Source organism: Petaurus breviceps, unplaced genomic scaffold (genome assembly GCF_028583685.1).
Source record: "Petaurus breviceps papuanus isolate PSGF00001 unplaced genomic scaffold, PetGlider_PUasm1.0 689, whole genome shotgun sequence".
NCBI lineage: Eukaryota > Metazoa > Chordata > Mammalia > Diprotodontia > Petauridae > Petaurus > Petaurus breviceps.
Window position 1 is genome coordinate 4,708,220 of NW_027186458.1, and position 27,971 is coordinate 4,736,190.

The window sequence follows — 27,971 nt, forward strand, 5'->3', positions numbered from 1 at the left end:
TCTCTCTCTCTGTCTCTCTCTCTCTCTCTGTCTCTCTCTCTCTCTCTCTCCCTCTTCTCTTTCTCCTCTCTGTCTCTGTCTCCCTCTCTGTCTCTGTAGGACCTAAATGGGCAGCAGATTTAAAATATTAGGGTTTTATTTTTTCCATACAACTAAAGTTAACACTACCGTGGTGATATTTCTGGCTGCAGGTTCAGGGACCTGAGCATTTAGAAAGACAAATGATTCATCAGAGGAACAATACCTTGGATTCATACCATAGTACCTGTGAACACAGCATGGTGAAATGAATAAGCTCTGAGGTGGCCAGCATTTCTTTCCTTTTCCCTGAAGGTTCACCCCAGGAAGTTAAAGACGCAGAATGGGAGAAAGTTATCGGAATATACTTGTCTCGATGTATGACTGACCGCTTAGCAAATTGTGCTCATCACTGACACCTGGTGGTCATAAAAGTAAATAAAAATATATTCAAAATGCAAATGAAGTGAGGGGGTGGGGGATACCACTATCAATACTGGATGTTAGGAAAGACTTAACATAGAAGGTAGCATCTGAACTGAGCCTTACAGAAAGCTAGTGCACAGGGTGAAGGTGAGTAGGAAGAACAAAGGCATGGTGTTAGGGCATAGGAGGGCAAGGATATGCTGGAGCCCTTTATCTGGAATGGAGAGCCCATGGGTGGAGGTCATTTATCAGCAGCCTAAAAAGATGGGAACGAGAGCATGAGGAGAGTGAAATTTCAAACAAAGGTGATTCTATTTATTTATTCTGTTTCAAACAATGAGTCACATGTTCAGATCTATGTTTATCATGTATTATTTTATATGTAATCTGTGTTATTGTCTTAGCCTGACACTAGATCTTAAACAGGGTAGCTGAGTGGTACAATGGATCAGACCTAGAATCAGGAAGACCTGAATTCAAATTGACCTCAAACACTTACTGGCTGTGTGACCCTGGACAAGTCACTTCACCCTGTTTGCCTCAGTTTCCTCATCTGTAAAATGAGCTGGAGAAGGAAATGTCCAACTACTACAGTATTTCTGCCAAGAAAACCCCACATGGGATCACAAAGAGTTGGAAATGATTGAAATGACTGAACAAAAGAATAAAAGCTCCTTCAGGGGAAGTTATTTTTGGGCCTGATGGCTCAGAGTGAATGGAAATAGTAATTGTTTCTCTTTTGATCAGAAACTCTGAGGGTCTTCCCTTCCCAGTTTGATTTTTTTTTAATTAAAGGGACCATCCCGTTGGTCATTCTTTATTTTTTATTTTTTGTCTTTTTGGAAGGGGGAAGGCAGGGTAACTGGGTTTAAGCGACTTGCCCAAGGCACACAACTAGTAAATGTCAAGTGTGTGAGGTTGGAGTTGAACTGAACTCAGGTCCTCCTGACTCCAGGGCCAGTGCTCTCTCTATTCACCAAGTCACCTAGCTCCATTACCCCTACCCCCAACCCTCCCTCTGCTCATTCTTAAAGAGCTCTAATCACTGAATGGGCATTGCCTCAGTCAAAGTGAGACCTCAGAAAGACCTTGGCTTAAAAGGCCAAGTTCAGGGGCAGCTAGGTGGTGCAGTGAATAGAGCACTGGCCCTGGAGTCAGGAAGACCTGAGTTCAAATCCAGCCTCAGATACTTGACACTTAACTAGCTGTGTGACCTTGGGCAAGTCATTTAACCCCAATTTCCCTGTCTACCCCCTACAAAAACAAACAGACAAAAAGGCCAATTTCTCCCACTGCATTCTGGGCCATCTCCATTTGTCCTGATCTATATTTGGCCACTGGACCAAGATGATTCTGGAAGAGAAAACGAGGCTGTTGATGTTGTACAACTCTTCTTCATTAAAATCCAATTCACTTGCAAGTCATGGCATCATCTTCCCAATGTCATGGTCCTCTTTGGGAATGAAGGAAAAACCAGACAACTTTCTGCTATATTTTATCTAACCTTTGTTTTTCCCCTGGTATTTAGCATTATGCCCCGAACCCAGTAGACTCTTAGTAAATGTTAGGTGAAGGTTGAATTAATCCAAAAGGGGATTTCATGCATTGGTTGTGGATTGCACTCTTTTTGATTGGGGAACTGTGGAAATTCCTCCAATTCCCACACCTGAGTGGTTACTTAGTTTTCTTTTTTCACATAGTCCTTTCTTTTTTATCTATGTTTTTTCCCCCTTCTTCGTCCTCCACTAATAACACCAGCAACATAGTGTTTCTATAGGGCATTAAGGTTTGCAAAGCACTTTACATATATTAGCTTATTTGACCATTGACATTAATTCTAGTCTGTAGTGTCATTCTCTGCTTTTTCTTCCATGGAGGACATGAAGCAGATCTTCCCAGAACAATGTCCTCAGGCAGGGTGAGGGGGGGATGAAGTCTAGAACTGTCCAAGGGTGAGCAGTGAACACTTCCTTGGGGCCCATTAGGAAAGAATGTTACTTTACTTATGTTACTGATGAAACAGTTGCCTTGCCAAGTAGTTCCTTTGATACTATCCACCTCCTCCTCCCCCTCCCCTCCCCCTCCCCTCCTCTTCCTCCTCCTCCTCCTCCCCCTCTCCTCCTGCTCCTCCTCTTTTTCCTCCTCCTCTTCCTCCTCCTCCTCCTCCTCCTCCTCCTCCTCCTGTGGGTGACACTTTCACTAAAGAAAATGTAGCCAGCAGATGGTGTTATCTGATAGGGTTTGGAGGTTTAAGGAAGAAAGTAAAACAGAAAAATGTTTACTCTTCCTGGAGCTGCTGACTTTGGAATTTGGGGCACCGCTATTCTTCCCAGAAAGGATTCTTTGTGAGGGAAGGAAATAAATATTTATTAAGCCACCTACTATGTGCCAGGCACTGTGCTAAATACTATCTCATTTGGTCTCCCAACATCCTGGAGACATGCTGTTGCTACCCCCCCCCCCATAGATGAGGAAATTGAGGCAGATGAATAACAGTTTAGTGACTCACCCAAGGTCACATAGCTAGTAGGTGTCTGATTCATGAAAAACAAGTAATAGTAAGGCACAGACTTGATTCTCCCAATGTTCCTTTCTGCAGCACAGATCCTGGGTAGGGAATGATGAAAATGTACCTTTTCTCCTTGAGTCTCATCTTCCTTACCTCTAAAATAAGAGGGGTTGAACTTGAAGTTCCTAAGATCATTTCTAGCTCAAAATCTATGATCCCAAATTCAGCAGGCATTTATTAGGCTCCAACTATATGCCAGGCACCATGCCAGGCAGTAGAGATACAAAAACCAAATGAAAGCTGTCTTTGCCTTCGTGGAGCTCACATTTGAAACAGCACCTACATAAATAAGGAAACAGAACAACATCCCAATGGGAGCCCAAGGAACATAGTGTACTTGTTCTCTGTCACTGAGGGCCTAGCTCTGACTGGATTCAGGCCTCAAAGATACTTGCCTTTAAAGAGTGGAGAGTCAGTCTCTTTCCTTCTTGCTTTCTAACTCTTAATGCTTCTGCTCTGAAGCCCTCGGAAAAATCTCTTTGGAAAGCTTAGATTTGACCCAAATCTAGGGTCTCTTTGAAAGGGTTCAGAAGGTGGTAGGATATGAAAATGAAGTATAGGACACCATTTCCTTTACATAAAGAAAATGATAAAGGCACAAAGACTTATAAATGTGTATTGGTAAAGATTTAAAATATGAGATAGCACAGTGCCTGGCATATACTAAATGTTTAATGAATATTTATTGGCTATTGACTGACTCTAATGGTAACTTCTAAGTCCTATCAAACTCTCACAGGAGGCTGATATTAAAACATTAGAGTATGGGCCATTTTGGGAAACTATCAATTAAGCATTTTACTTTCATCTTTGCTCATCTCTTCTGGCATACTAGCCCATGCCTTAGGATCCTCCTCCTGCTGGGGGGCAGTTCTGTGGCTGCAGAAGCCTCTTCTGGCTGTGCAGCTAGTGCTGACTGAAGGGATCCAAGAGCTCCCAAACTGCTGAACTCATGAAGTCACCTTCAAGGACAGAACCATCCATCTCAGGTATTCAGTAACTCCTCATGGTAAGAGATAGCCAGGGGCCCCAAGTCTTACCTAGGCAGAATATGCTTTTAGACACCATGTTCCAGAAGTCATAATTGCTACCTGGGTAGGGAGGGAAAAATTCCTCTTCATTTCTGGAACATCCCAGAGAGTTTAGTTTGGCCAACATGTGAGTCCATGAAGGGGAGAAGTGGAAATAAGTCTGAAAAGTTGTCATTGTTGTTATTTTTTTAAATTTTCAAAGAGGATCAATGATATCTCAGGGTGATGTTTTGACTTATGTGTGAACTGGATTTGAGAGAGCAGAGTTGCAGGAAACCATCAGCCTCACTTTCTCTTCTAGAGTCATTGAAGGCCAGTGGCAGGACAAAAGTCAGGATGACTGGGGATAGCCCAGGATGCAGAGGATGACCTTGGCATCTTTGATGTCTGACCAAGCTCTAAGTGTTCCACAGTGCCTGCTTCAGTTGCTTTTATGGCTGTTGGAAGCAATTGTTCTAATCAGCTTATCCCCGCTGGTGAAGTCTTTGCATGCTTGGGGTAGACATCCTCCTAACTCCCCAATAGGTTTGGGCTGTATCAGTTACCTCCAACCTGGGTTAGCCCATCTGCCTATACAGTTTCATCAAGGTGTGGTTACTGCACATGCTACAGATTTTTGGAGCCACAGGTGAGAGTAAGGTATGTTAAGAGTTGTTAAGGGGTTTTCTGAACTTGTCTTTTTGAGTTGCCATATTTTCCAGAGACACTGGATGCAGAGCATTTAGAAGACTCTGAATGTGTCAAGGACAAAGCTTACATGGAGCTGACATAATTTGTTGTTGCACCCCAAACTGGACTCCCTGTATGTCTTTGGGAGGCAAGACAGGCACCAGCCAATCTGTGCCAGGCTGGGATGATGCTTATGCAGTTGGGGTCCTTTGCAGATAAGCAGACCCTCCAGTCTTCATAATCTTGCAGTTCCCAAGGGAAAAGAATGAGACTTTTGCTATCACCTTGCCCCTCCCGTGAAGAGTGATCTTGTCTTTCCCCTCCACTTTTGCTGCACAATCCTCCTCCCACATCACCCCTTCCTGGTATCCCCTCCTCCCATTGTCCTACTATTATAAAAATGCAAATTGCCATAAAGAATGGGAACCCGTTTGGATCCACATGCCTGTGCATTTCTCTTGCAACAGATCTGGTTTTCACATAAGTCTAATGACATTGTGAGTCTGCTGACAGGTGATGGGTAGATAAGTCACTTTGAAAAAGCTTGGCAAAATGATACCTTAAGGCTGTTTTAATTTGCACTTCTCTGGGGGAGGCTAGGTGGCGCAGTGAGTAAGAGCACCGGCCCCAGAGTCGGGAGGACCCAGGATCAGTTCTGGCCTCAGATACTTAACACACACACGCACACACACACACACACACACACACACACAAACTGGCGTTGTAACCTTGAGCAAGTTACTGGAACCCCAGTCGCTTAAAAAAAATTGCACTTCTCTAATCAATAATGATTTAGAGCATTTTTTTCATATCTACATCCAGAGAAAGAACTGATAAATAGAAGTATGTGTGTATATATATAGAAATATAGCTATATAGGCATATATGCACATGTGTATACACATGTGTATTGTGTGAGTGCATACACATAAATACAGACATATACAGAGAGATATCCTATTTGTGTCTAATGGTAGACAGCTCAGGATCAGGGAGAGAAGAAAGAAAAATAAAGAAATCTGTATGACAACTTTATTATATACTTAAAAGGAAAAGCAAGTTGTGCACGATAGAGTTTTAGGTTCATGTGCAATCATCTTTTTTCATTATACGATGTTATGCAAATGCTTGTTTTTTTCATATATTGAAAAATTAAATTAAAAAAAAAAAGAAAAGAAAAAGGTCCAGCAAACCCTCACACCACATGTACTGTCCTCCCTTAGCCTTCCACAAATCCTTTAAATGTGAAACAGAGGAGTCTGTATTTAATTTTAGGGGAAATAGGGAGCTACTGAAGGTTCCTGAGGAAGGCAGTGATATATTCAGATGTCTCAACTTACCTCGGAATTTTTTTTTTTGCTTTTTGGAGGGGGAGGGCAGGTCAGTTGGGGTTAAGTGACTTGCCCAAGGTAACATGGCTAGTAAGTGTTAAGTGTTTGAGGCTGGATCTGAACTCAGGTCCTCCTGACTCCAGGGCTAGTGCTCTATTCACTGTGCCACCTAGCTGCCCAAACTTACCTCAGTATTAAAAGCTCTACAATTTAATTAGCACAGTATCCTTTCTATTCTCCAACTGCAACCCTTCCAACCTCCAAAGCATTTTGAAACCTCTCAATTTCATTGATTTAAGAAACAATATTTCAGAATTGTTGTCTGTTCTAGCTAAATTTGGATGTGCCTCCATAAGCTTATTGAGGAAGAGCCTTGAATAACAATTTGTTACTGTGTTTGCACTGGAAGATTCTTCAGCTTAGTAGAATTTTTCAGAGCTTGCCCTCTGTTGGCCTTGCCTTTGAGAACTTGATATTATTTCCCATTTTAACAATAAGAAAGGTAAGGTTCAGAGCAGTGTTGCCTTGCCCAGTGTTACCCAGGATATGCATTGTTTCCTGTACTTCAAATCTAGCTCTCTCACTTTCAAAATTTATGTAGTTTAATTCTGAATTCAATGAAAACCCAACAAATTGAGCACATCCATATGCAAAATAGACCAGATAGCTATGGAGTTTCCATAAGAAACAGGATCTCTATTTTATAGGTTCTTTTTCTTTTTGAAGTCTATAACAAATTCAACAGGTACTTTCAAAGCCGTCCTGTTCATCTAGAATTCCTCCTCAATTTTCTTCTGCTCACTTCTGTGCATTCAAACAAAAAAAGGAAAAACCCTTTTCTATCTTTCCTTTCTTTTGACAATATAGACAATAATATGACTAGCGTCTCCTCCAAAATAAAATGGAAAAACTCAACCCTCATAACAAATGTGTAGGTAAACAAAGAAAATCCACACATTAGTCATCATTTCTCTGTCAAGGGAAGGGTAGCATACTTCATCATAGGTCATTTGGAGATAAGGTGGATCATTGTATTGATTCTTAAATTTTCTCAATTATTTTTCTTTCTTCATAATGTTGTAATTATATAAATGACCCTTTTGGAGCAACTTCCTTCATTCTATGTTACTTGATATCAGCAGTGGCAAACACTAATGTATTTGATAGCCAGAGGAAAAAAAAATTTTTTTTCACATATAGCCCTTCTTTGGAACAAAGTTATTTTCAACAATAATCATGAAATGAAACAAATAGTTACAGCTAGAAAAGAAATGCAGGTAGCAAAATTTTTTTCTGATGAACTTTGCATATATGATAATGCTAAAAATTAAAATCAATTTAATTAACAATAAATTAATTAAATAAAAAGCAAAAAATTAAAAAGTAATGGAATGACACTTTAAAATTATGTTAATAAAATGTCCCATTATTTATTAGTTATTAGGAGCTGTCCACCATCAGGTTCTGGAAAATCTTGGTGTTGGATCTTACAGAAGTGACAACTCCTGGGGAACATCCTCTGTTCCCTGCCCCAACCCCCTGACGCCTAATCCAAGCCCCTAGGAGAACCTTTCGCTTTTCTCTGCTGCTAGAATCCTATTGCGACTCTGGGGCAGAAGCACATTGAGTCTCAAATTCTTTTCCACTGCCTACATGCCCAGGGATTACACATATCTCAGTCTCAATAATTAAGTTCTGCTACTTTCACCAAAGATCTGCTGGGAAAGTAAATGCTTTCTTAGGAAATGACCTTCTCAGTGCACCCCCTTATTGCCTGTTCCTGAAATGACCACCACTCCTCCTTTGTCATACCACTAGACTACAAGCCTTCCCATGTTCCTCTGAAATTGTTCTTTCATTCTTTCATCCTTTCTTATAATGCATTAATAGTTTATCATATTCATACAACCTTAATGTATTTAGCCACCACCCAGATAATGAGAACCCTAATTATTTGCTATAAAAAGTGAGATGTAATATAAATATCATATCTACATACATACTATATATATATACATATGTATGTGTATGTATCTTTTCTGTCTTTTTTATGTAGTATCAGTATTTCTGGGTCAAAAGTTATATAATATATAGTTTAGTGACTTATTTCAGTATAGTTCCAAGTTACTTTCCAGAAAGTCTGGATCAATTCATAACTCCACCAATAATGTATGAATGCTCCTTTCTTCTCACACTCCTCCAACAATAGTTCTTTTTTTTTTTTTTTTTTTGGTTTTGGTCATCTTTGCCCATATAATGAGAATGAGGTGGAACCTTAAAGTTACTTCACTTTGTACTTTTCTTTTTTACAGCGCTCCAAAATTTTTTTTTTTTTTTTTTTTTTTTTTGGTTTTGGTCATCTTTGCCCATATAATGAGAATGAGGTGGAACCTTAAAGTTACTTCACTTTGTACTTTTCTTATTATTAGGGATTTGGAATGTTTTTTTTCCTGTGGCTATTGGTAACTCAGATTTCTTTTTTAAGAACTTCCTGTTCGGGGTGGCCAGGTAGCACAGCAAGTAAGAGCACTGGCTCCAGTGTTGAGAAGACCTGGAGATCGAATCCCGGGCTCAGACACTTAGCACCCACCCAGAAACACCTGGCTGTGTAAACTTGAGCAAGTTCCTTAACCCCAATTGCTTAAAAAAAAATTCCTGTTCATAATTTTTCAACTATTTATTAATTGGGGAATAGCTCTTGTTCATATATATTTGAATCTGTACCTTATATACCTTGAATAGCAGAACTTTATCAGATTAACATGGGGCACTAGGTGGTACAGTGGACAGAGTGGTAGGCCTAGAGTCAGAAAGTCTCCTTTTCCTGAGTTCAAATCTGGCCTCAGTTGCTAGTGACCTTGGTTAAATTGCTTAACCCTGTTTTCTTTGGTTTCCTCATCTGTAAAATGAGCTGAAGAGGGAAATGGCAAACCATTCCAGTATCTTTGTCAAGAAAATCTCAAAATGGGGTCAATAAGAGTCAGATATGGCTTAAATAGCTGCACAACATCAGATAAACATGATGCATAATTTCATTAACTGTTTCCCTCTTATTTTAAACTTCATATATTCTTTTGTATGCATTTTTAAAATTTCTTTTAATACAAATTATCTGTTTTATCTTTTGTGATCCTTTAAGTCCCCTTTTTGGTCATGAATTCATCCTGAATCCAGAGTCACAAAATATTTATTTACCATCTTAAGGGAAGGTCCATGAATTTCTGTGTTTTTGTTGGTTTTTAACAAAAATGGGTATTGTATTTTGTCAAAAACAGTTCCATCTCCTATTGATATAATCAAATTATTTTCTTACCATTATTTTTAATACTACAAAACTTAGCATACAAATATTAAGCCCACTTATTGAACCCACTGGGTCATAGTCTGTACTCTTTTAAAATAAATTCTTATAGTCTTTGTGCTAATATATTATTAAATATTTTTTGCATTAATATTCACTAGGGATATTAGTCTATGGTTTTATTTCTATACTTCATCTCTTTCTGTTTTAGTTGTCATAACCTTATTTGTTTCATAGAAAGAGTTTAGTAGGTTTTCCTCTTGTTCTGCTTTGCAAGCAGTTTATGTAATATTGAATCTAGTTGTTATTTGGTGTTTGATAGAATTCACTTGTAAATCCATCTGCTCCTGGGGCTTTTTTCCTTTGACAGTGAGTGTCTTCATGACTTGTTAAATGTCTTTCTTTTCCCCCCTGAAATTAGATTATTGAAAATTTCTATTTCTTGTTGTGTTACTTTGCATATTTTATTTTTATAAGTATTAATTCATTTCATCAAAGTTGCCCATTTTGTTGCTATATAATCCAGCAAAATAATTTCTGATCATTTTATTTCTTTCTTTTATATTTGTTATGATTTCTCTTGTTTTATTTTTATTATGGTAATTTGGTTTACCATGCTCTTTTAAAAAATCATATTAATTAGGTTTTTAGCTAGTTTCAAGAAAAACAGCTCACAGTTTTATTTATTCAATGGCCTTTTTTCTTTCAATTTTCTTAATATATTCTATAATTTTTGATATTTGGGAGAGTCTTTAGTTGGAGTATTTCTTATTTGTTGCTTTTCTAGCTTTTTTTCTTTGTTTCATGCCCAATTCATTGACTTTTCTCTCTTTTGTAGATATAGTGTTTAGTGATAAAACATTTCTTCTAAGAACTGTTTTGACTGCATTTTAGAAATTTTGGTATATTGTTTCACTGTTGTTGTCTACTTTGATGAAGCTAACGTATTGTTTTTCTCCTCTGTTCTTTGACCCATGGATTCTTTAGGAATAAATTATTTAGGTTCTAATTAATTTTTAATCTTTTCTTCAAAGGTCCTTTGTTAAATATAATTATAGTTGCATTTTCTAAAAAAAATATGCTCTTGTGCATTTTTTTGTGAAGCTTTTTTATATCCTAATATATGGCATTTTTTGTAAAGTGTTATGTAGATCACACACACACACACACACACACACACATACACTCCTTTTAGTTCCCATTCTTGTTTGTGTTGTTGGACTTGTGTAGTCTAATAAACACACATTAAAATCCTTAAAGGCCTGAAGATTTACTTTCTATTTCTCCTCTAAATTGATTAACTTCTTCTTTACTTAGATGGTATGGTATTTGGGGCATATATTTCAAATATTGGCATTCATTTATTATTTTTAGTTTCTTTAAACTTAATTAGTTTCCCTGTTTATCTCTTTTAATCATGACTGATTTTAAAGGTGTCTTGCTTGAAGGGTTATAAGACAATTCCAAAAGACTCATGATGGAGAGAGATGTCTACATTCAGAGAAAGAACTAGAAAGAACAGAGTTTGAATGCAGATTGAAGCAAACTACCTGCTCTCTCCCTCTTTTCCTTGTTTGGTTTTGTTTCCTCTTTCCCATTGTTCATTCCATCTGATACAATCCTTCTTTATAACCTCACTAATGTCTAATGTGAAAGTATTTGGGGCCAGCCAGGTAGTGCAGTGAGTAGGAGCACTGGCCCCAAAGTCGGGATGACCTGGGATTGAATACAGGCTCAGATACTTAGCACCACACCCAGAAATAACTGGCCGTGTAACCTTGAGCAAGTTGCTTGACCCCAATTGCTTAAAAAAAAAAAGAAAGCATTTGCAGATCCTATATTTGATTGTATGCTGCCATGGTGGGGGGAAGGGAGGGAAGGGGAGAAAATTTGAAACTCAAGGAATTGTGGAACTGAATCTTGTAAACTAAAAGTAAACAAACAAATTAATAAAGACCAAAAAGAAAAAAGAAAAAAAAAGTTGTCTTGCTTGAGATGGTGGTTAGTCCTCTTTTTTTTATATCTGAAGCATAATAAATTCTACTCTAGCCTTTTATTTTTATGCTATCTCTATCTTTATGTTTTAAGTACATTCTTTTTTTTTAAGTTTAAGTATATTCTGGTGAAATAAAATATTGCTGAATCCTGCCTTCTCATCCTTTCTGATATCCTTTTCTGTTTTATGGGTGATTTCATCCCATTCGTATCCATGATAATTACTGTTGATTATATATTTATTGTAATTTATACTCAAACTTTTCCCTGTCCTTGTCCTGCTTCTTTTAAAGAACTTTATTATTTCCTTTTCCCCTGGCTTAACTTCTTATTTTTTGGACATTCTTCCCTTTACCCAAAGCCCAATCATATATCTTTCATTTCCTTTAATCATCCTCTCACTATCTACCCTTGAGGAGTCAAATTTGTTTTTCTTATGACTCATACCTCCCTTTTTCACTTTCCATCTTAAACAACACTTTCCTTTCGCTATTCTTGACTGTCTCTCTGTTGACTTTGATGTCATGACTTTCACACATTAAGTGGGGGTGTATGGGGAGGCTGATCAGTCAGTCAGCAAATATTAATTAAGTACTTGTGCCATTGTGATAATTCTATGGACACACACACACACAAGCAAAACAAAAGAAACATGGTCTTTGCCCTTAGGAAGCTAATATTCTAATTAGGGAGACAAGATACCAAAAAATACAAAATATAGACAGTATAAATAGGAGAGAATCTCAGAGAGATGGCACTTGTAGTGTGTGTGTGTGTGTGTGTGTGTGTGTGTGTGTGTGTGTGTAGTTAGGTGCATGGCAGTAGGAAAATCTTTCAAAGGGAGGAACTTTAGTTGGCACTTGAAAACAGCCAAGGAATCTGCAGAAGCCAGGAGGTGGAGATGAAGAGGGAGCATTCCAGGCATGGTAGGCAGTCAAAAAAAAAATCACAGAATCAGGTGATGGAGTTTCTTGTGCAAGGAGCAGCATGAAAGCCAATGCCATGATATCATGAGATATATGGAGGGGAGTAGAACATTAGAAGACTAGAAAGGCAGGAAGGAGTCAAATTTTAAAAGGTTTTAAAAGCTTGAGGATTTAATATTTGATCCTGGAGGCAACAGGGAACCATTGCCGTTTAATGAGTAAGGGTCATGATATGGTCAGACCAATGTTTTAGAAAGATCCTGTCAGCAACTGAGTGAAAGATACACTGGAATGAAGAGAAACTTGAGGCAAGGAGACCAGACAGAAAGCTACCGCAATAGTCCAGGCCTGAGGCGATAAGCTTAGGCATGCCAGGGGTCAGTTTCAGATGAGAAAAAAGGGGGGGGGCATATGAAAGATACTGTGTAGGTAGAATGGACAGGGCTAGATATTGGGATAAGAAAGTGAGCCCTTGAAGATGACCAGGAGGATGGCGATGTCATCTGTAGCACTAGGCATGTTAGGGGAGGGAGAAGACAATGTTGAAAATATTGAGTTTACAATATTTAATAGGAAGCTGGAGAGGTAAGCCTGGAGGTTGAGGTTTTGTTGTTGTTGTTCAGTTGGGTCTGACTATGCATGATCCCATGAACCATAGCATGTTAATACTGTTCATGTAGTTTCCTTGGCAAAGATACTGGATTGGTTTGCCATTTCCTTCTCCAATGTATTAGGCAAAGAGAGGTTAAGTGACTTGTCTAGGGTCACACAGTTAGTGAGTGTCTGAGAGCAGATTTGAACTCAGGACTTTCTGACTTAAGACCCAGCATTCTATTCACCTAGCTGCCTTCAAGAGAGAGGTTAAAACTAGATAAATAGAACTGAAAATCATCTGTACAGAGATGATAATTGAATCCATAGAAGTTGATGAGATCACCAAACAAGACGGTATAGAGGAAGTTTAACATGTAGGAAAGATAATATACAAGGAAATAGCCATGAGTAGAGCTTTGGGGTACAACTGTAGCTAATGAGAGAGACCTTGATGAAGATGGAGTGAAGTTGAATGAGAAGCACTGAATAGACAGGTAAGAGGAGAAGAAGGAAGAAGCAGAGTCAAGAAAACCTAGACAAGAGAGAGAATTGAAGAGAAGACAATGATGGAGAGTGTCAGAGATTGAAGATGAGAAGGATAGATGAATATTGAGAAAAAGATTTGGAAATTAAGAAGTCATTACTCACTTTGGAGACAATAGTTTAAGGTCAATGATGAGGTCTGAAGTCAGATGGTCAAGAGTTTAGAAGACAGTGAGAAGGCAAGAAGCAGATGCATCTAGTCTAGAAAGCCTTCTGGAGGCATTTAGCCACAAAAGGGAGGAGAGATATAGGATGAGAAGTGGTAGAAAGGAGGTACTTAGCACAGTGCCTGGTACATAATAGGCACTCAGTAAATGCTTATTGATTGATATTAGCATCAAGTTTGCAATTTTTTAAAGGATGAAGGAGACAGAGATATATTGTAAATAGAAGTTATAGTCATTACATAGGAAGAGACCAAAGATTAGAGAGAGTGGGGATAATAGATGAGGAAATATGCTAGAGAAGACAAGGTTAAATGTGGTAAGTTAGGCAGGGAGAGAGATTTGCCTTGACATAGAGAAGGGGGCATTTATTTATGTAAAAGGCAGTGGAAGAAGACATCTTAGTGTGTGGGATGAGGAGGAGGGGAGAAAGAGAGCTCTAGGTGAACTGCTTTAGTTTTTTTTCCAGTGTAATATGAAGAATATTAGTCAACTGAGAAGAGGGAGGGAAACATGGGGCATATGGCCAATGGGACATTTAAAGAAGGCTGAAAAGGTTTGGCATACCCTCTGTGGTGAGATAGTGAATTGATCAGGGAGGTATTGCCTTGTTGCACAAAAACTTAGTTGAAATTCTTACTTGACTTAACACAGATTTGCTGTGGAGGCAGGATGGCTTTCTGGTCTTCTCCTGCAATGTTCAGCAGCAAATGATAGTAATGAAGGCAGCCGATGGTAGAAGTAATTCAAGATTGGGGCTTGAAAAGTCAAAATTCGTGATAGAATAAAGGGGCACCAGACTTGAGTGTATGGAATACTGCTGAGTCAAATTGATTTAGCAATACAGAGATAGGGGAGAGCGGAGAGCATAAGCATTGAAAGATGATCAACTTGAGGAAAAATAAAAACTGAGTTTTTATAATTAAAAACTGAGGGATTGGAGGACAGAGTGAGAAAGAACATTAGAGATCCTAAGGCAGAGGGAAAATGGGATTTTTAAAAGATTATGATCAGATAAAGGGATTTCAGAGTTCATTTGCATGGAAGTAGAATACTTATGGGGCATGCCAAGATCAAGGGCATGACTGTTTCTGTATACACCTGAGGTGGAATGGAGGGCTGTCATAGGAAATGAGGAGATCGAGGAACTGAGGAATGTTCGAGGGGATCTCAATATGGATTTTGAATTATCTTAGTAAAGGACAGGAGTTAGGGTGGGGAGAAAGACTGTGGGTCAGGTACTGAACTCATTGAAGAAACAGAGTATCCTGGGGTTGGTAGAGAATAGCTAAGAGAATCTTGATTGGATGACGAATTTTAATGAGTGATGGTGGTAGAGGCATAGTCTAGATATGGCAATGAAGAGCAAGGAGTATGCCGACTTTTTCACCTCGGTCAGTGAGTTAGGAATGAGTGAAAGTGCAGTCAGTGATGGAAAAGGAGACCAGGGATACAGGGTAGCTAGGAGGGAGCCAGGTCTCTGTGAGAAATAGAGGGTGAGAAAAAAAGTTTTTTTCCCACTTAGTATTTTTCTTTTATGATTACATCTAAAGATAGTTCTCAACACTCATAAGATTTTGAGTTTTTCTCCCTCCATCCCTCCCTGCCCTCCTTCTAACCCAAGACAGAAAACTATCTAAGCTATACATGTACAATCATATTAAACATATTTCTATATTAGTCATGTTGTGAAAGAAGAATCAAAACAAAAGGGAAAAACCATGAGAAAGAAAACAAAAGTGGAAATAGTATGCTTTGATCTTCAATCAGACTCTGTAGTTCTTTCTCTGGAGGAGGATAGCATTCTCCATCACTGAGTATTTCAGAATTGTCTTAGATCGTTGTGTTTCTGGGAAGAGCTAAGTCTATCACAGCTGGTCATTGCACAATGTTGCTGTTATTGTGTATGACATTCTCCTGGTTCTGCTCACTTCACTCAACATCATTTCATGTAAGTCTTTCCAGGTTTTTCTGATGTCTGCCTGCTCATCATTTCTAAAAGCACAATAGTATTCCATTACTTCCATAGATTACATGTATACCACAACTTGTTCAGCCATTCCCCAATTGATAGGTACCCCCTTTAATTTCCAATTCTTTGTCACCACAAAAAGAGTTGCTATAAATATTTTTGTACGAGTGGATCCTTTTCTATTTATTACAATCTCTTTGGGATAAAGACCAAGTAGTGGTATTGCTGGATCAAAAGGTATACATGGTTTTATGGTCCTTTGAGCATAGTTCCAAATTTCTCTCCAGAATTACTCTTCACAACTCCATCAACAATGCATTAGTATTACAATTTTCCCATGTCTTCTTCAACATTTATCCCTTTCCCTTTCTGTCATATTGGCTGTAGCAGCAAGTACCCTAGCATCCCCGGGGTGGCTGCCAACACAGGATCTTAGATCTGCTTTTCTAAAGGAAAGCAACTCAAAATGGGTTAACAGTCTTGCTTTAATCAAACATATGTCATTTACCTAGTTCAGAGGAAAAAGGTCAGCACCCCAAACTTCAGAGAATACAAATAAGTTACAAGCAGAGAAACAGATCAGCAGACAGGCTTCCAGCTGTCCAAACATTATATCCATACCTAGTCAGTTACCAGAGAGGGAAGCACCAACATCTGGGTTTTCAAAGCTGGGGGGCTCAGTGGCTGCCCAGAGTCTTGTCTGGTCAAATCACATAACTCTTCCCAAAGTGAGCCCCACAGCAAAGTCTCACATCAGGGTTTATATAGCCTTCTCCTGGGTCAGAGAATGTCACAACCCTCTTGACCCGCTGCCCAATAACAAAGTATTGAGGTGTAGGTTTTCCTGAAAAACAAGCCTCCCACAGCAGGCTCCATGTTCACATTCAGCCTATTAGGGGGCAGAGTATATTTCCAAATCAAAGAAGGTTCTCAGAGTCACTTAAGCCTGCCAAAGGGCCTAGGGACAGTGAAGATCTTAGATTCCCATTCCCATAACATTAGCCAAGTGAGGTAGTACTTCAAAGTGGTTTTAATTTGCATTTCTCTAATCAATAGTGATTTAGAGTGTTTTTTTTTAAATGTAACTATAGGTAGCTTTAATTTATTCATATGAAAACTGCCTGTTCATTGATACATTTATCAATTGGGGAATGACTTGGATTCTTATAAATTTGACTTGATTTCTCTAAATATTTGAGAAAAGAGGCTTTTATAAAAAACACTGGCTGTAAAATTTTTTTTCCCAACTATCTGTTTTCCTTCTAATCTTGGTTTCATTGGTTTATTTGTGCAAAAACTTTTTAATTTAATGTAATCAAAATTATCCATTTTGCATTTCATAATGTTTTCTATCTTTTGTTTAGTCATAAATTCTTCCCTTCTCCACAGATTTGTCAGGTAAACTTTGCTTTCCTAATTTGCTTATGGTATCATCCTTTTTGTCTAAATCACATACCCATTTTGACCTCATCTTGGTATAAGATGTGAGATGTTGGTCTATGCCTAGTTTCTGCCATACTATTTTTCAGTTTTCTCAGAAGTTTTTGTCAAATAGTGAGCTCTTATCCCAGAAGCTGGATCCTTTGGATTTATCAAACAGTAGATTACAATTGTCATTGACTACTGTCTTGTGTACCTAACCTATTCCACTGATTCACCACTCTATTTCTTAGCCAGCACCAAATAGTTTTGATGATTGCTGCTTTATAATATAATTTTGGATTTGTTATGACTGGGAAAGATTTAAGATGAAGGCAAGTTTCTTAACTATGGAACAGGAATTCCAGAGAACACAATGAAAGGGATGAGTATGGTCATGATTAGGACTTTGTGGAATAGGGTTGATGGTGATGGGAGTAAGGGAATGGGCACTGGAGGACGGGAAATGCCATACAATGCCAATAGGGTTTTGGAATCACTATGAAAGGGAGATTATAGGGAATATAAGTATATTAATCACTGAGGAGTGCATCTCCACAGAATAGCAGTGGTTCAAAGGAAGTGAGAGAAGCAGATGTTTGGATTGGTGAACATCTTCCCTCAAGATCCAACGTCATGGCCGATGGTGATGCACAGGGTTCTCTTGATTTGTGTTTACATTTCAAAAAGTCTTTTCAGCTCTGGTCATTTTTATCAGGGGTACTTGGAAGTCCTCTTTCATTAAAAGTCCTATTCCTGTGGACTCAGGATTATGTCCAGTTGTCCCATGTAAGTTATTTTTGGTGATAGCCCTTTGTATTTTATCTTTTGGAATATCCTATTATAAGTTCTTTCCTTTTACTGTTGTTGAGTTGTTTTCAGTCATGCCTGACTCTTCATGACCCCATTTGGGGTTTTCTTGGAAAAGATACTGGAGTGGTTTGCCATTTCCTTCTACAGCTCATGTTACAGATGAGGAAACTGAGTTAAGGAGGGTTAAGTGACTTGCCCAGGGTCACACAGCTAGGAAGTATCTGAGGCTAGATTTGTACTCAGGCCCACCTGGTTCTCTATCTACTGCACCACCTAGCTAACAATGAAAAATGACTGAAGTGGAACTAGTCCTGTAATGACAACATTCTGCCAAGAGCCATCAGGATTGGGGGATATTATTTAATTCGCAAAGAATCATTTCCCCCCCTTCGATTTCTTGGTCAGGAGTAATGATTGAGGCCAAGATGCATCCCTAGATTTGCATAGGTAATTCATTAACCTATCCCCCATCACTGAACAGGACTTGACTTCACAGTTGCTTTTCTAGGAGTGGGGGTAGAAAAGAAAATTTGCCCCTCTGACCAAGGATTGAGCTGGTTCAAAGGAAATCCAATTACCAAAGAGAACACAGTTGTTTACTCACATTAGTTTGGTTGGTGGTCAATTTGTACTTCTTTCTAAATGGGTGGTAGTGGTTTCCAAGCCTTTGTGAACCCTCTAAGTGGAAAAGCAAACAGTAAAAAATACAAAAGCATTCCATAACTCTTCACAATAAAAAAATTGCAACACATGTTATTAATTTGAAGTGAAGGCTTTATCTAAAGGGAAGACAAACCACGGGAGGGCAATGTTTTAAGTCTTCTGCAACTTCATGTGTAAATAAAGCACTTAATTGCTATGTATGTGTCAGTTATGATTATTCTTGTTATTATTACTCGAATGCTCAGTGACCTTAGTTATTAATACTTAATGACTATAGCCATGAGGATATTTCCTCCAATGACGTAGATCAAATTTTTTCCATTCCCATCCATCCAGCACAACTCACCTCCCACAAGTTCCCTGCAGAGAGGCCACCCAACATCCTGGGGGCCTTTCTCCCTTGGCCTTGACATTGCAAGAAAATCAGTGGAGAACACTGGGCATCCCTCAGTTATCCTTAACTCAAGTCCATTGCCATTATACCAGTAAAATGAGAAAGTTCCCAGGAGAGGAAGCTTGTGGCTCAAGAAAAGACAAGCCATTGTCCCCTGGAAGGTTTCCTTCTGTTTACTCTGTAGGACATCTCAGGTTCCTCTTTATTTACATGTTTATTTCTTCCATTAAAATATAAGCTCTCTGAGGTCAGGGACTGTTTGGCCTTTCTTTGTTCCCCCAGTGTTTAGAGGCCATTTAATCAATGTTGTTCAGTCATTTTCAGTCACTCTCTGTGACCTCATGACATTTTCTTGGCAAATGTAGTGGAGTGCTTTGCCATTTTCTTCTCCAGCTCATTTTAGAGATGAAGAACTCATGGCAAACAGAGTTAAGTGACTTGTCCAAGGTAACACAGTTAGTAAGCATCTGAGGTCAGATTTGAACTCAAGAAGTTGAGTCTTCTGGCCTTCAGGCTGGGCCATCTATCCACTGCTCTACCTAGCTGCCCCAACTTAGTAAACCTTTGTTGTTAATTGACTGGTCGATCAATAAGGCAACTAGGTGGCCCAGTGAGTAGAACATTGAGGCTGAAATCAGGAAGACTTGAGTTCAAATCCAGCCTCAGATACTTACTATAAATGTGATGTTGGGTAAGTCACTTAACTCCTATTTGTTTCAGTTTCCTCAACTGTAAAACAGGAATAATAATAGTACCTATCTCTCAGGGTTGTCATGAGAATCAAATGAGATAACAATTACAATGCATTTAGCATAGTGCCTAGCATGAAATAAGAACTATATAAATATTAGCTATTATTAGTGATAATTAATAATCATCATATTGGTAGGTAATTACATATGTATGTGTTTAAAAGGAAATGGCTCTTTTTTTCCTTTCTCAGCAGGTAGATGATACAGTGGATAGAGGGCCAGACCTGGAATCAGGAAGCCTCCTTTTCTTGAGTTCAAATCCACTTATTAGCTGTGTGACCCTGGGCAAGTCACATAATAGTTTCCTCATCTGTCAAATGAACTGGAGAGGGAAATGGCAAACTACTCCATTATCTTTGCAAAGAAAACCCAAATGGGGTCATGAAGAGTTGGATGGACTGAACAAGAAGAATGATTTTTCTAGTGCCTGCCTCATTTTTAACAGTTCTGGTTTTTTTCAGTTTTTCAATGTCCTATGTTTCTGGGTACTTTTTCAAAAATGATGAAAAGTCATTTTTTCACTTGATTTTATTTCTATCAAAATCTTTGACTTGCTTTCAGACATTAGTAGCTGGATTCATGCCTAAAGTCAAGGAAACCATTTCCTTAGAGCAGGATTAAAATCTAGATATGGGAAATTCCAATTTCAGATTTCATTTTAGGGGCTTTTCTGATCTTTCAGGTAATACTTAGGATGGGTTATTTCCTATCAAATCCTAGCAAAATGTGAGACCTGAATCTCTAAGGACTAACTACATAGGGACACTCTTTATCTACAGGGCTCCATTAGACACTCACTAAAACATGGATTGAAATGGTGACTACTCCTGAAGCTCATAGAGGGACAGTTTTTCCCCCAGCTTTCTTCAGAGAGGGCATTGGTGACACTTTGTTTATTGATTGATTGCCCTCAAAGAGCTTTAGAGGGTCATGAAGAAAAAACTTATTGACAAAAGCTCCTTACAATTAAACAGAAAGGGGATATTAGGTGGTACAGTGGATAGAGCCCTGGCCATGGAGTCAGGAGGATCTGAGCTCAAACCTAGTCTCAGGCACTTACCATCTGTGTGACCCTGGGCAAGTCACTTAAAAAACAACCAAAAAAAACAAATAAAAAAAGAACTCCTAAGCAGAAGCCCTGAAGAAACAGATCCTCAGTTTATTCATCTTTAAATTTGACCCATTGAACAGGATTGTTACAAGGAAAGCTCTTTGTAAATACAGTATTATATGTGAATTTTTATTATTTTTGTATACTATTGTATAGTTTATATGTGAGAGTACATGGTGACTTTTATTGTGGTGGTGCAGATGTGCCTTAAGATATCTGGTAAATTATAATTTTGATCACAGGCAATCTAGCATATAGTGCCATTGAATGTAATAAAAATTTATATTTTGTTGGACTTTATAAGATGTACAGAACATTTTTCCTAAGAGTGACCCCATGAGGTAGGGAATTCAAAGATTCCCTGCTAGAGATCTCGGGCAGTACAACAGTAGTCAGAGTGCTGGATTGGGGATCAGAGTTCAAACCTCTGGGTTCACACCTCAGTTCTATAACCAGCTAATACCTTTGTGACCTTACTCAGGTCATTCCCCTTCTCTCAGAACCATTTTCTTATCTAAAATTGAGGACTGTACAAGGTGACTTCTCAGGTCCCTTCCCACTCAAAATCTATGATTCCCATTTTACAACTGAAAAAGCAATCTTTTTGTGGTGGCCTAGCACATATGTGATGCCCCTACACACACCATGTACCTCTCCATTGCCTATGGGAAAGGGCATATTGATACCATGCAACGTGGGGAAGGCAGATGTAGATGTGCCCATGCCAAAGACAGAAGGAGAAGTGAGGTCTTCAGTAACATGAGACAGCCTTACAAATGAAGTCATTTGGACTTGGTGTTTGAATCTTTGATACGGGGATTGGAACAATTACCTTGGAATTCATTTGATGTTGTGGGCTTTGAGCCAAAGTAGATTGTCTTATAAAACAGACTCTTCAAGAAGCCTGGAAGATAGAACGTAAATTCCATCTATGATGAGATAAGGAGAGGAGAGAACTGGAAATGCTCAAACAGCAGGTTTGAGAGTTTGGGAGAAAGGTTTGACCATAATCGTGGAAGAATAATGCCTTTGGAGGCAGAGAATGTTTATAATCCTGTCTATTATTTATTACCTTTTGATGTTGACTAAGTGACTTTACCTATAGAGTTCTCAGTTTCTTCATCTGTGAAATGGGAGTGTTGGTCTAAATAACTTCTAAGATCCCTTCCAATCTAGACTTTTGATCCCTAAATGGCATATAGGATCCATCTTCTATGTGATCTTAAAATGGTTACTCACCATTGGAGATGATCAGTTAGAATCATAGGTCTCTTTTTAAATGCAAGTGTTTGTCAAGAATCATTGATTGAATAGGGAAGGACTTTAGAGATCATAGACTACAACCTCTTATCTTAGGATCCTGGATCCTAAGATCTGGAAGGGACCCTAGAAGGTTCACTAGCCCATTTCTTTTATTGAAAACTGAGGTCCAGAGAAAGGCAGTGACTTTCCTAAGGTCACAAAGCTTGTAAATTATAATGGTGGGACTGAAACCTCCAAAGCTAGAACTTTTTCCATTGTTTCCATTGTATTTTCATTTCATACTTGAGGAAACTGAGCTGTAGGCAGGGGAAGGCACTTGTCCAAAGTTCCACAGGTGGCAGGGGAGTTTGGGTGTTCAGATGGACGAATGCCTCTGGTGCAAGGGTTTGGGGAGTCCTTTTCAGGGATGTTCCCCACCTCTGGCATCCTTCTCTTGCCAGCTCTCACCTGTGGTCCCAAGAAGCTGTAGAGTGCAAGGTGTCTACATCCCAGCAAATTGTCTCGGCAGATGGGCTGAACCAGATTGAAAGTAACTGACAGGCCTCAGTCCCATCAGTGAGTTATTGGGGAGACTACCCCAAGCACGTGAAGACTTCACCCAGTTGGAATGGGCAGATGTGAACAATTTGTTCCAATGGGCATGAAGACGGATGAGCACTTGGAGCTTGGTGAGATACTGAAGAAGCTAAGGTCACACCCACTGCATCCTGGGCCATCACCAGTCATCCCAACCTTTGTCCTGCCATCGGACTTCAGTGATTCTGGAAGAGAGAATGAGGCTGATGACTTTGTGCAACCTGCCTTGCTGAGATCTAATTTATGCATTAGACATTGTCCCATGATGCCACTGGTCTTCTTCAAAAAGGAATGAGAAGTTGGGTAGCTAGGTGGCACAGCTAATAGAGCACTGGCCCTGGAGGTAGGAGGACCTGAGTTCAAATCCGACCTCAGACACTTAACACACATGTGCGCACAGACACAAACAAAATTAGCCGTGTGACCTTGGGCAAGTCACTTAACCCCAACAGCCCTCCAAAAAGCAAAAAAAAAAAAGGAATGAGAAGCAAAAACAATTAAGGGAGAAAGTCAGGATTCAAACCCAGGTCTTCGATTCCAAGTTTACTGGAGTGTGAAGGCTAGAGAGAGGGGCACACATGTATATCTGGGCTGTTATTATGTAACTGTCGTTTATGTAACAAAGCATTTTTTGCACATCATCTCCCTTGATTCTCACCACAAAGGGCATTAGCACCACCATTTAATCAAAGAGGAAGCTGGGCTTCAGAGCAGTTAAATGATGTGGCCATGATCACATAGCTATTTAGTGTACAAGTCAGAACAGAAGGCCAGGTCTCTGTTGTTTCCAAGCTTCGTGTTCTCCAATACACCACCCTACATCTCCTTTCTTCTTTCATACTTCAAAGGTGAAGGGAGTCTTCTCTATGTCAAACAGAGAAAAGATTGTTTTAGTTCATCCTGGCTACAACAAACCCCAAAAGAGAGTGGGTTTTTTCTCTTGGTCTTTTATCATAGAGGCAAAGCACAATCATGTCTTTACTGGTCCATAGCTCCCTTCTCTTGCCTTCCCTTCCTTCCTTTCTCTTTCATTTCCTTCCCTTTCCCTTGCCTTCCTTTCCTTTCCCTTTTCCATTCAACAGGTATTTAAAGGGTAGACACTTGATATTAAGAGACAAAAAGAAAACAAGAGAACAGCACATACATAGATGAATAAATACCAAAAATATATTGAAATTAATATGAAGTATTTGAGAGGGGCACGAGGGCATGGGGTGATTGGAACAATCCTTTCAGGAGGAAGCCCTTGAACTGAGCTTCAGAACAAGCCCTGGGCTGCTTAGGAGCCAGGACACTGGGGATCCTGGCTCTACCATCTCTGTTCAGACCATCTGATTCAGCTTTTCCAAGACTGAGGAGGTCACTGTGGAGTTGAAGAGAATCAGCTTTGAAGTTGAACAGTAATTCCAGATTCCTTGTCCCCTAAAGCACTACTGGCTGTGGCCAGAAGCCCTCTGTACTCCTGGTCAGCCCTTGACTGAGCTTTCAGACTTCCCTGTAATGTGTACCACATGTGAGAGAATCCCACCAATTGTTCTTAGGAGTTTGCAGTAATTGCCTGACTCGTGCATGATACAAAACAGTACTCTTATTTCTCATCTTCCCCTTGGGTGGATTGTAACATAACTCTCTGAGTTTTCACGGGTTGTATCTTTGAACCGAAACTGCTCTCTTTTCTTCTCTGTCCTTCTCTCTGTCTGTGTCTGTCTGTCTCTCTTACTCCCTCCCTCCCTTCCTCCCTCCCTCCCTCTCTCTCTCCCTCTCTCTCTCTCTCTCTCCTTTCTTTTTTGTTTTTACTCTGCTTGCTTTTATATAGACAACGATTTTCAAGAATGTTATTGGCACCCAAGTGAGCTCAATGGTCTCAGGTCTCCAGGCAGACACATTGATTTAGACTTGCTCCTTCCTAACCACAAAGCTCTTTTCTCCACAGTGTTTCACTTAATCAACAGTGTTCCCAGCTCTTTGGATTGATGGGTTCCACCAACATGACTGGTGATATTGTACAGATCTCCAGGTCAACACTCCCTGGAGATGAGCCTCATTTTTCCATTAGCAGAAATAACCTAGAAGGCATAAACTTCTGTCACTAAGTCTATCCCTGTGCCTGTGTGGTATAGCTTGAGCCTAAAAATAGAAGAAATGCAAGGGTACTTCTCCAACTAGAAGTTAAACATTTCTTTTCCATCTCTTCCCCATTCTATTTTTATTCTACCAATGATTCACTTCAGGATGATCCAATTAAATTCAAAGGGATGAGCATTTATTAAGTGATTACTGTATGCCAGGTGCTGGGCTAAGACTTGAGAATAAGAAGATAAAACAAAATCTTCTCTGCTTTTAAGTTAATTACATTATATTAGAATAAAAATATATCTACATATCTATATACATATACAGATAAAAACACAAAGTAAATAACAAGAATAGCCAGTATTTATATAACATTTTAAGGTTCACAAGATGCTTACCAATTTTATCTCACTTAATTCTCCCAACTCTGGGAAGTAAGAGTTATTATTATCCCCACTTTGCCAATAAGAAAATGGGGTCTTTACAAATAGTATCTCATTTGATTCTCACAACAATCTGGGGTGGGGAGGCTCCTCTGATTATCATCTCAAATTTAAAGATGAGGGATCTATGGCAGGGGACTGAGTGACTTACTGAGGGTCACATAGTTCCAAGGTGTCTGAGGCAGGGGGTGACAGCAGGTCCTTTGCTGGAGACACTGCACCATCTAACTGCCTCTAGTACCAAATAACTGCAAGGGAGAGAGCAATATTAACTGAATGGATCAGGGAAAGCTTCATGTAGGCAGTGGCATGTGAGAAAAGCTAGGGATCTAAGTGGAGGGCATGAGGAAAGGAGTCTATTCTAATGCTAAATCAACAAGCATTTATTATGGGACAACGTGGTGCTAGGAATGGGAAAACAAAGTAAACCAGTCTCTGTCTTCAAGGGACTTCTAATCTGTTGGAGGTCACAAGCTATACAGATGCAAGTCTATACAATGTAAATACAAGGCATTGGGGGGGACTAGCATCTGGGGGATCAGGAAAAAATCTTATGTAAGAGATGATTTCTGAGCTTTGAAAGAAGCCAGTGATTCTAAGAGGCTGAGGTGAGGAGGAAGGGCATTCCTAGAATGGGGGACAGCCCAGGCAAAGGGATGGAGATGGGGAAATGCAATGTTGTTTGTGTTTGGCTAGACCTTTGGGAAGAAGAGTAATGCCTAATGGATTGGTGGATTGGTGCTGGGAGTCCAGATGTGGATGTCAAAAGCTACGAAAGTAGAGATGCCATGTTTTATACTGGCAGAGGTGGGCTGGAACCCGCTTGAAAGAGAGCTGATTGTTAAAATTCCACTGTAAGCATTTTCCCATCAGAATCAGCAAATGCTCCAAATCAGGCCTTGCTTAATTGTTTTGTTGTCTATATTTTTTAAAAAGTGATAGAAAAATATCAATAATGCAGTTTGACAGGAATACATTTTTTCAAAAAGTTTGTTGCTAAATATTTACTTGCTCTCCTATATATACACGGAATAGAAAGTAGGCCAATTTGACTGCAATGACTGCATGGAACAGAATGATGTAAAATAAGCCTGGAAAGGAAGAAGGCAGCTAGATTAGAAAGGATCTTACATGCCTGACTCAGAATTGTATATTTTATCCAAGAGGTAATAGGGAGCTACTGAAGATTTTTGAGTAAGGGAGAAGTATGATGAAAGCAACATAGATTTAGAGGTAAAAGGGATTTCAGAGAGCATTGAGTATAAATATTTTGCAGATGAGGAAACTGAAGGTTGGGTTACTTGCCCAAAGTCACACAGGTAATAAGCACCAGTGATAGGATTTAAACCCAGCTCTGCTGATTCTTTGCTCTGTATCAGACAGGACAGACTGCTTGGTTTCTAGAATGCTAGTTTGACCATGAATATAACTAATGGCCCTCAAATAATAACATGTTATGAATGGTGGTGGTTTGGATGAGGAGTGTTCCTGAATCAGCCTCAGACACTTACTAGCTGTGTGACCCTGGGCAAGTCACTTCACTCCGGTTTGCCTCAGTTTCCTCACCTGTCAAATGTGCTGTAGGAGGAAATGGCAAACCACTGCAGGATCTTTGCCAAGAAAACTCCAAATGGGAAAAATCAAACACTCCCTAAGTGTATAGACTGCAGCTACTTTTCATTGACATGATTGCTCCTAATTTTTTCTTGCTAGCAGTAACAGATCTTCATTTTCCTATCCTCATTCCCAGGCACAATTTTCTCTTCAAAGGTGAGACGTTCATCCTCATAAGATTGCCCCCCACACATATACACCCTAGCCATGCATCTTTGCAATGGTTCCTCTCTTTCATGTGGGCCCAGTTCTAGGATCTGGGATTTCTTTATAGTTCTAGAATTAGAATTGAAAAAATGTGAACATGTAAAGGGAAGAATGAATAGTGTGCTGAACCTGAATTCATGGAGACCTAGGTTCAAATCCTGTTTTTGACACTGACTAGCTATGGGCCTGAGCCATCATCTCTTAGGACCTCAGTTTCCCCATCAGTAAAATGGGGAGTATGACATCTGTAGTTCCTATCCCACAGGGTTGTTGAGAGGCTCAAATGAACCTATGTTTGTAAAGGGATAGGGCCTGGACCTGTGATTTAACTGACAGAAGGGAGTCCCAGGTGAAGAAACTCCATCTACCCACTGCAGGTATTAGAGGGCTGCCTAGAGCAATGAGAAGTTACATGACTTTCCAAGGGTCATCCAACCAGGAGGAAGGATTTGAAAACAGGCCTTCCTGGCTTTGAGACTGAATCTCCATCCATTCCACCATGCTGCTTCTCATGGTCAGTCAGACGATGAGCATTTATGAAGCACCTACTATATACCAGGTATTGTGCTAAGCACTGGAGATATAAAGAATGGGGAAGATGGGCCCTGATCACAGGGAGGTCACTCCTATAGCATCACATATTCTTCTTCTTTTATGTCCCAGAGCTTCTTCACCAAGAATACAACAAATCACTTAATAGTGAGCACAGGGAAAGGGACAGGTACACCTGGCCCCACTCTCCGGAATGTCTATCAAATCACAATTACTTGGCAGGAATGTCATCCTGGTACTATGCATGCTTTCCTTCCTTCCTTCCTTCCTTCCTTCCTTCCTTCCTTCCTTCCTTCTTTCCTTCCTTCCTCCTTCCATTCCTCCTTCCCTTCCTTTCTCTTTTCCTTTCCTTTCTCCCCTCCTTTCATCCATTTTCACTTTCTGTTCCTTCTTTCTTTCCTTCTTCCTTTCTTCTTCCTTCCTTTCTCTTTTTCCTTTCCTTTCTCCCCTCTTTCATCCATTTTCACTTTCTCTTCCTTCTTTCCTCTGTTCCTCCTTCCTTCCTTCCTCCTTCCTTCCTTCCTCATATTCAACCCCAACTTTCCCATTTTT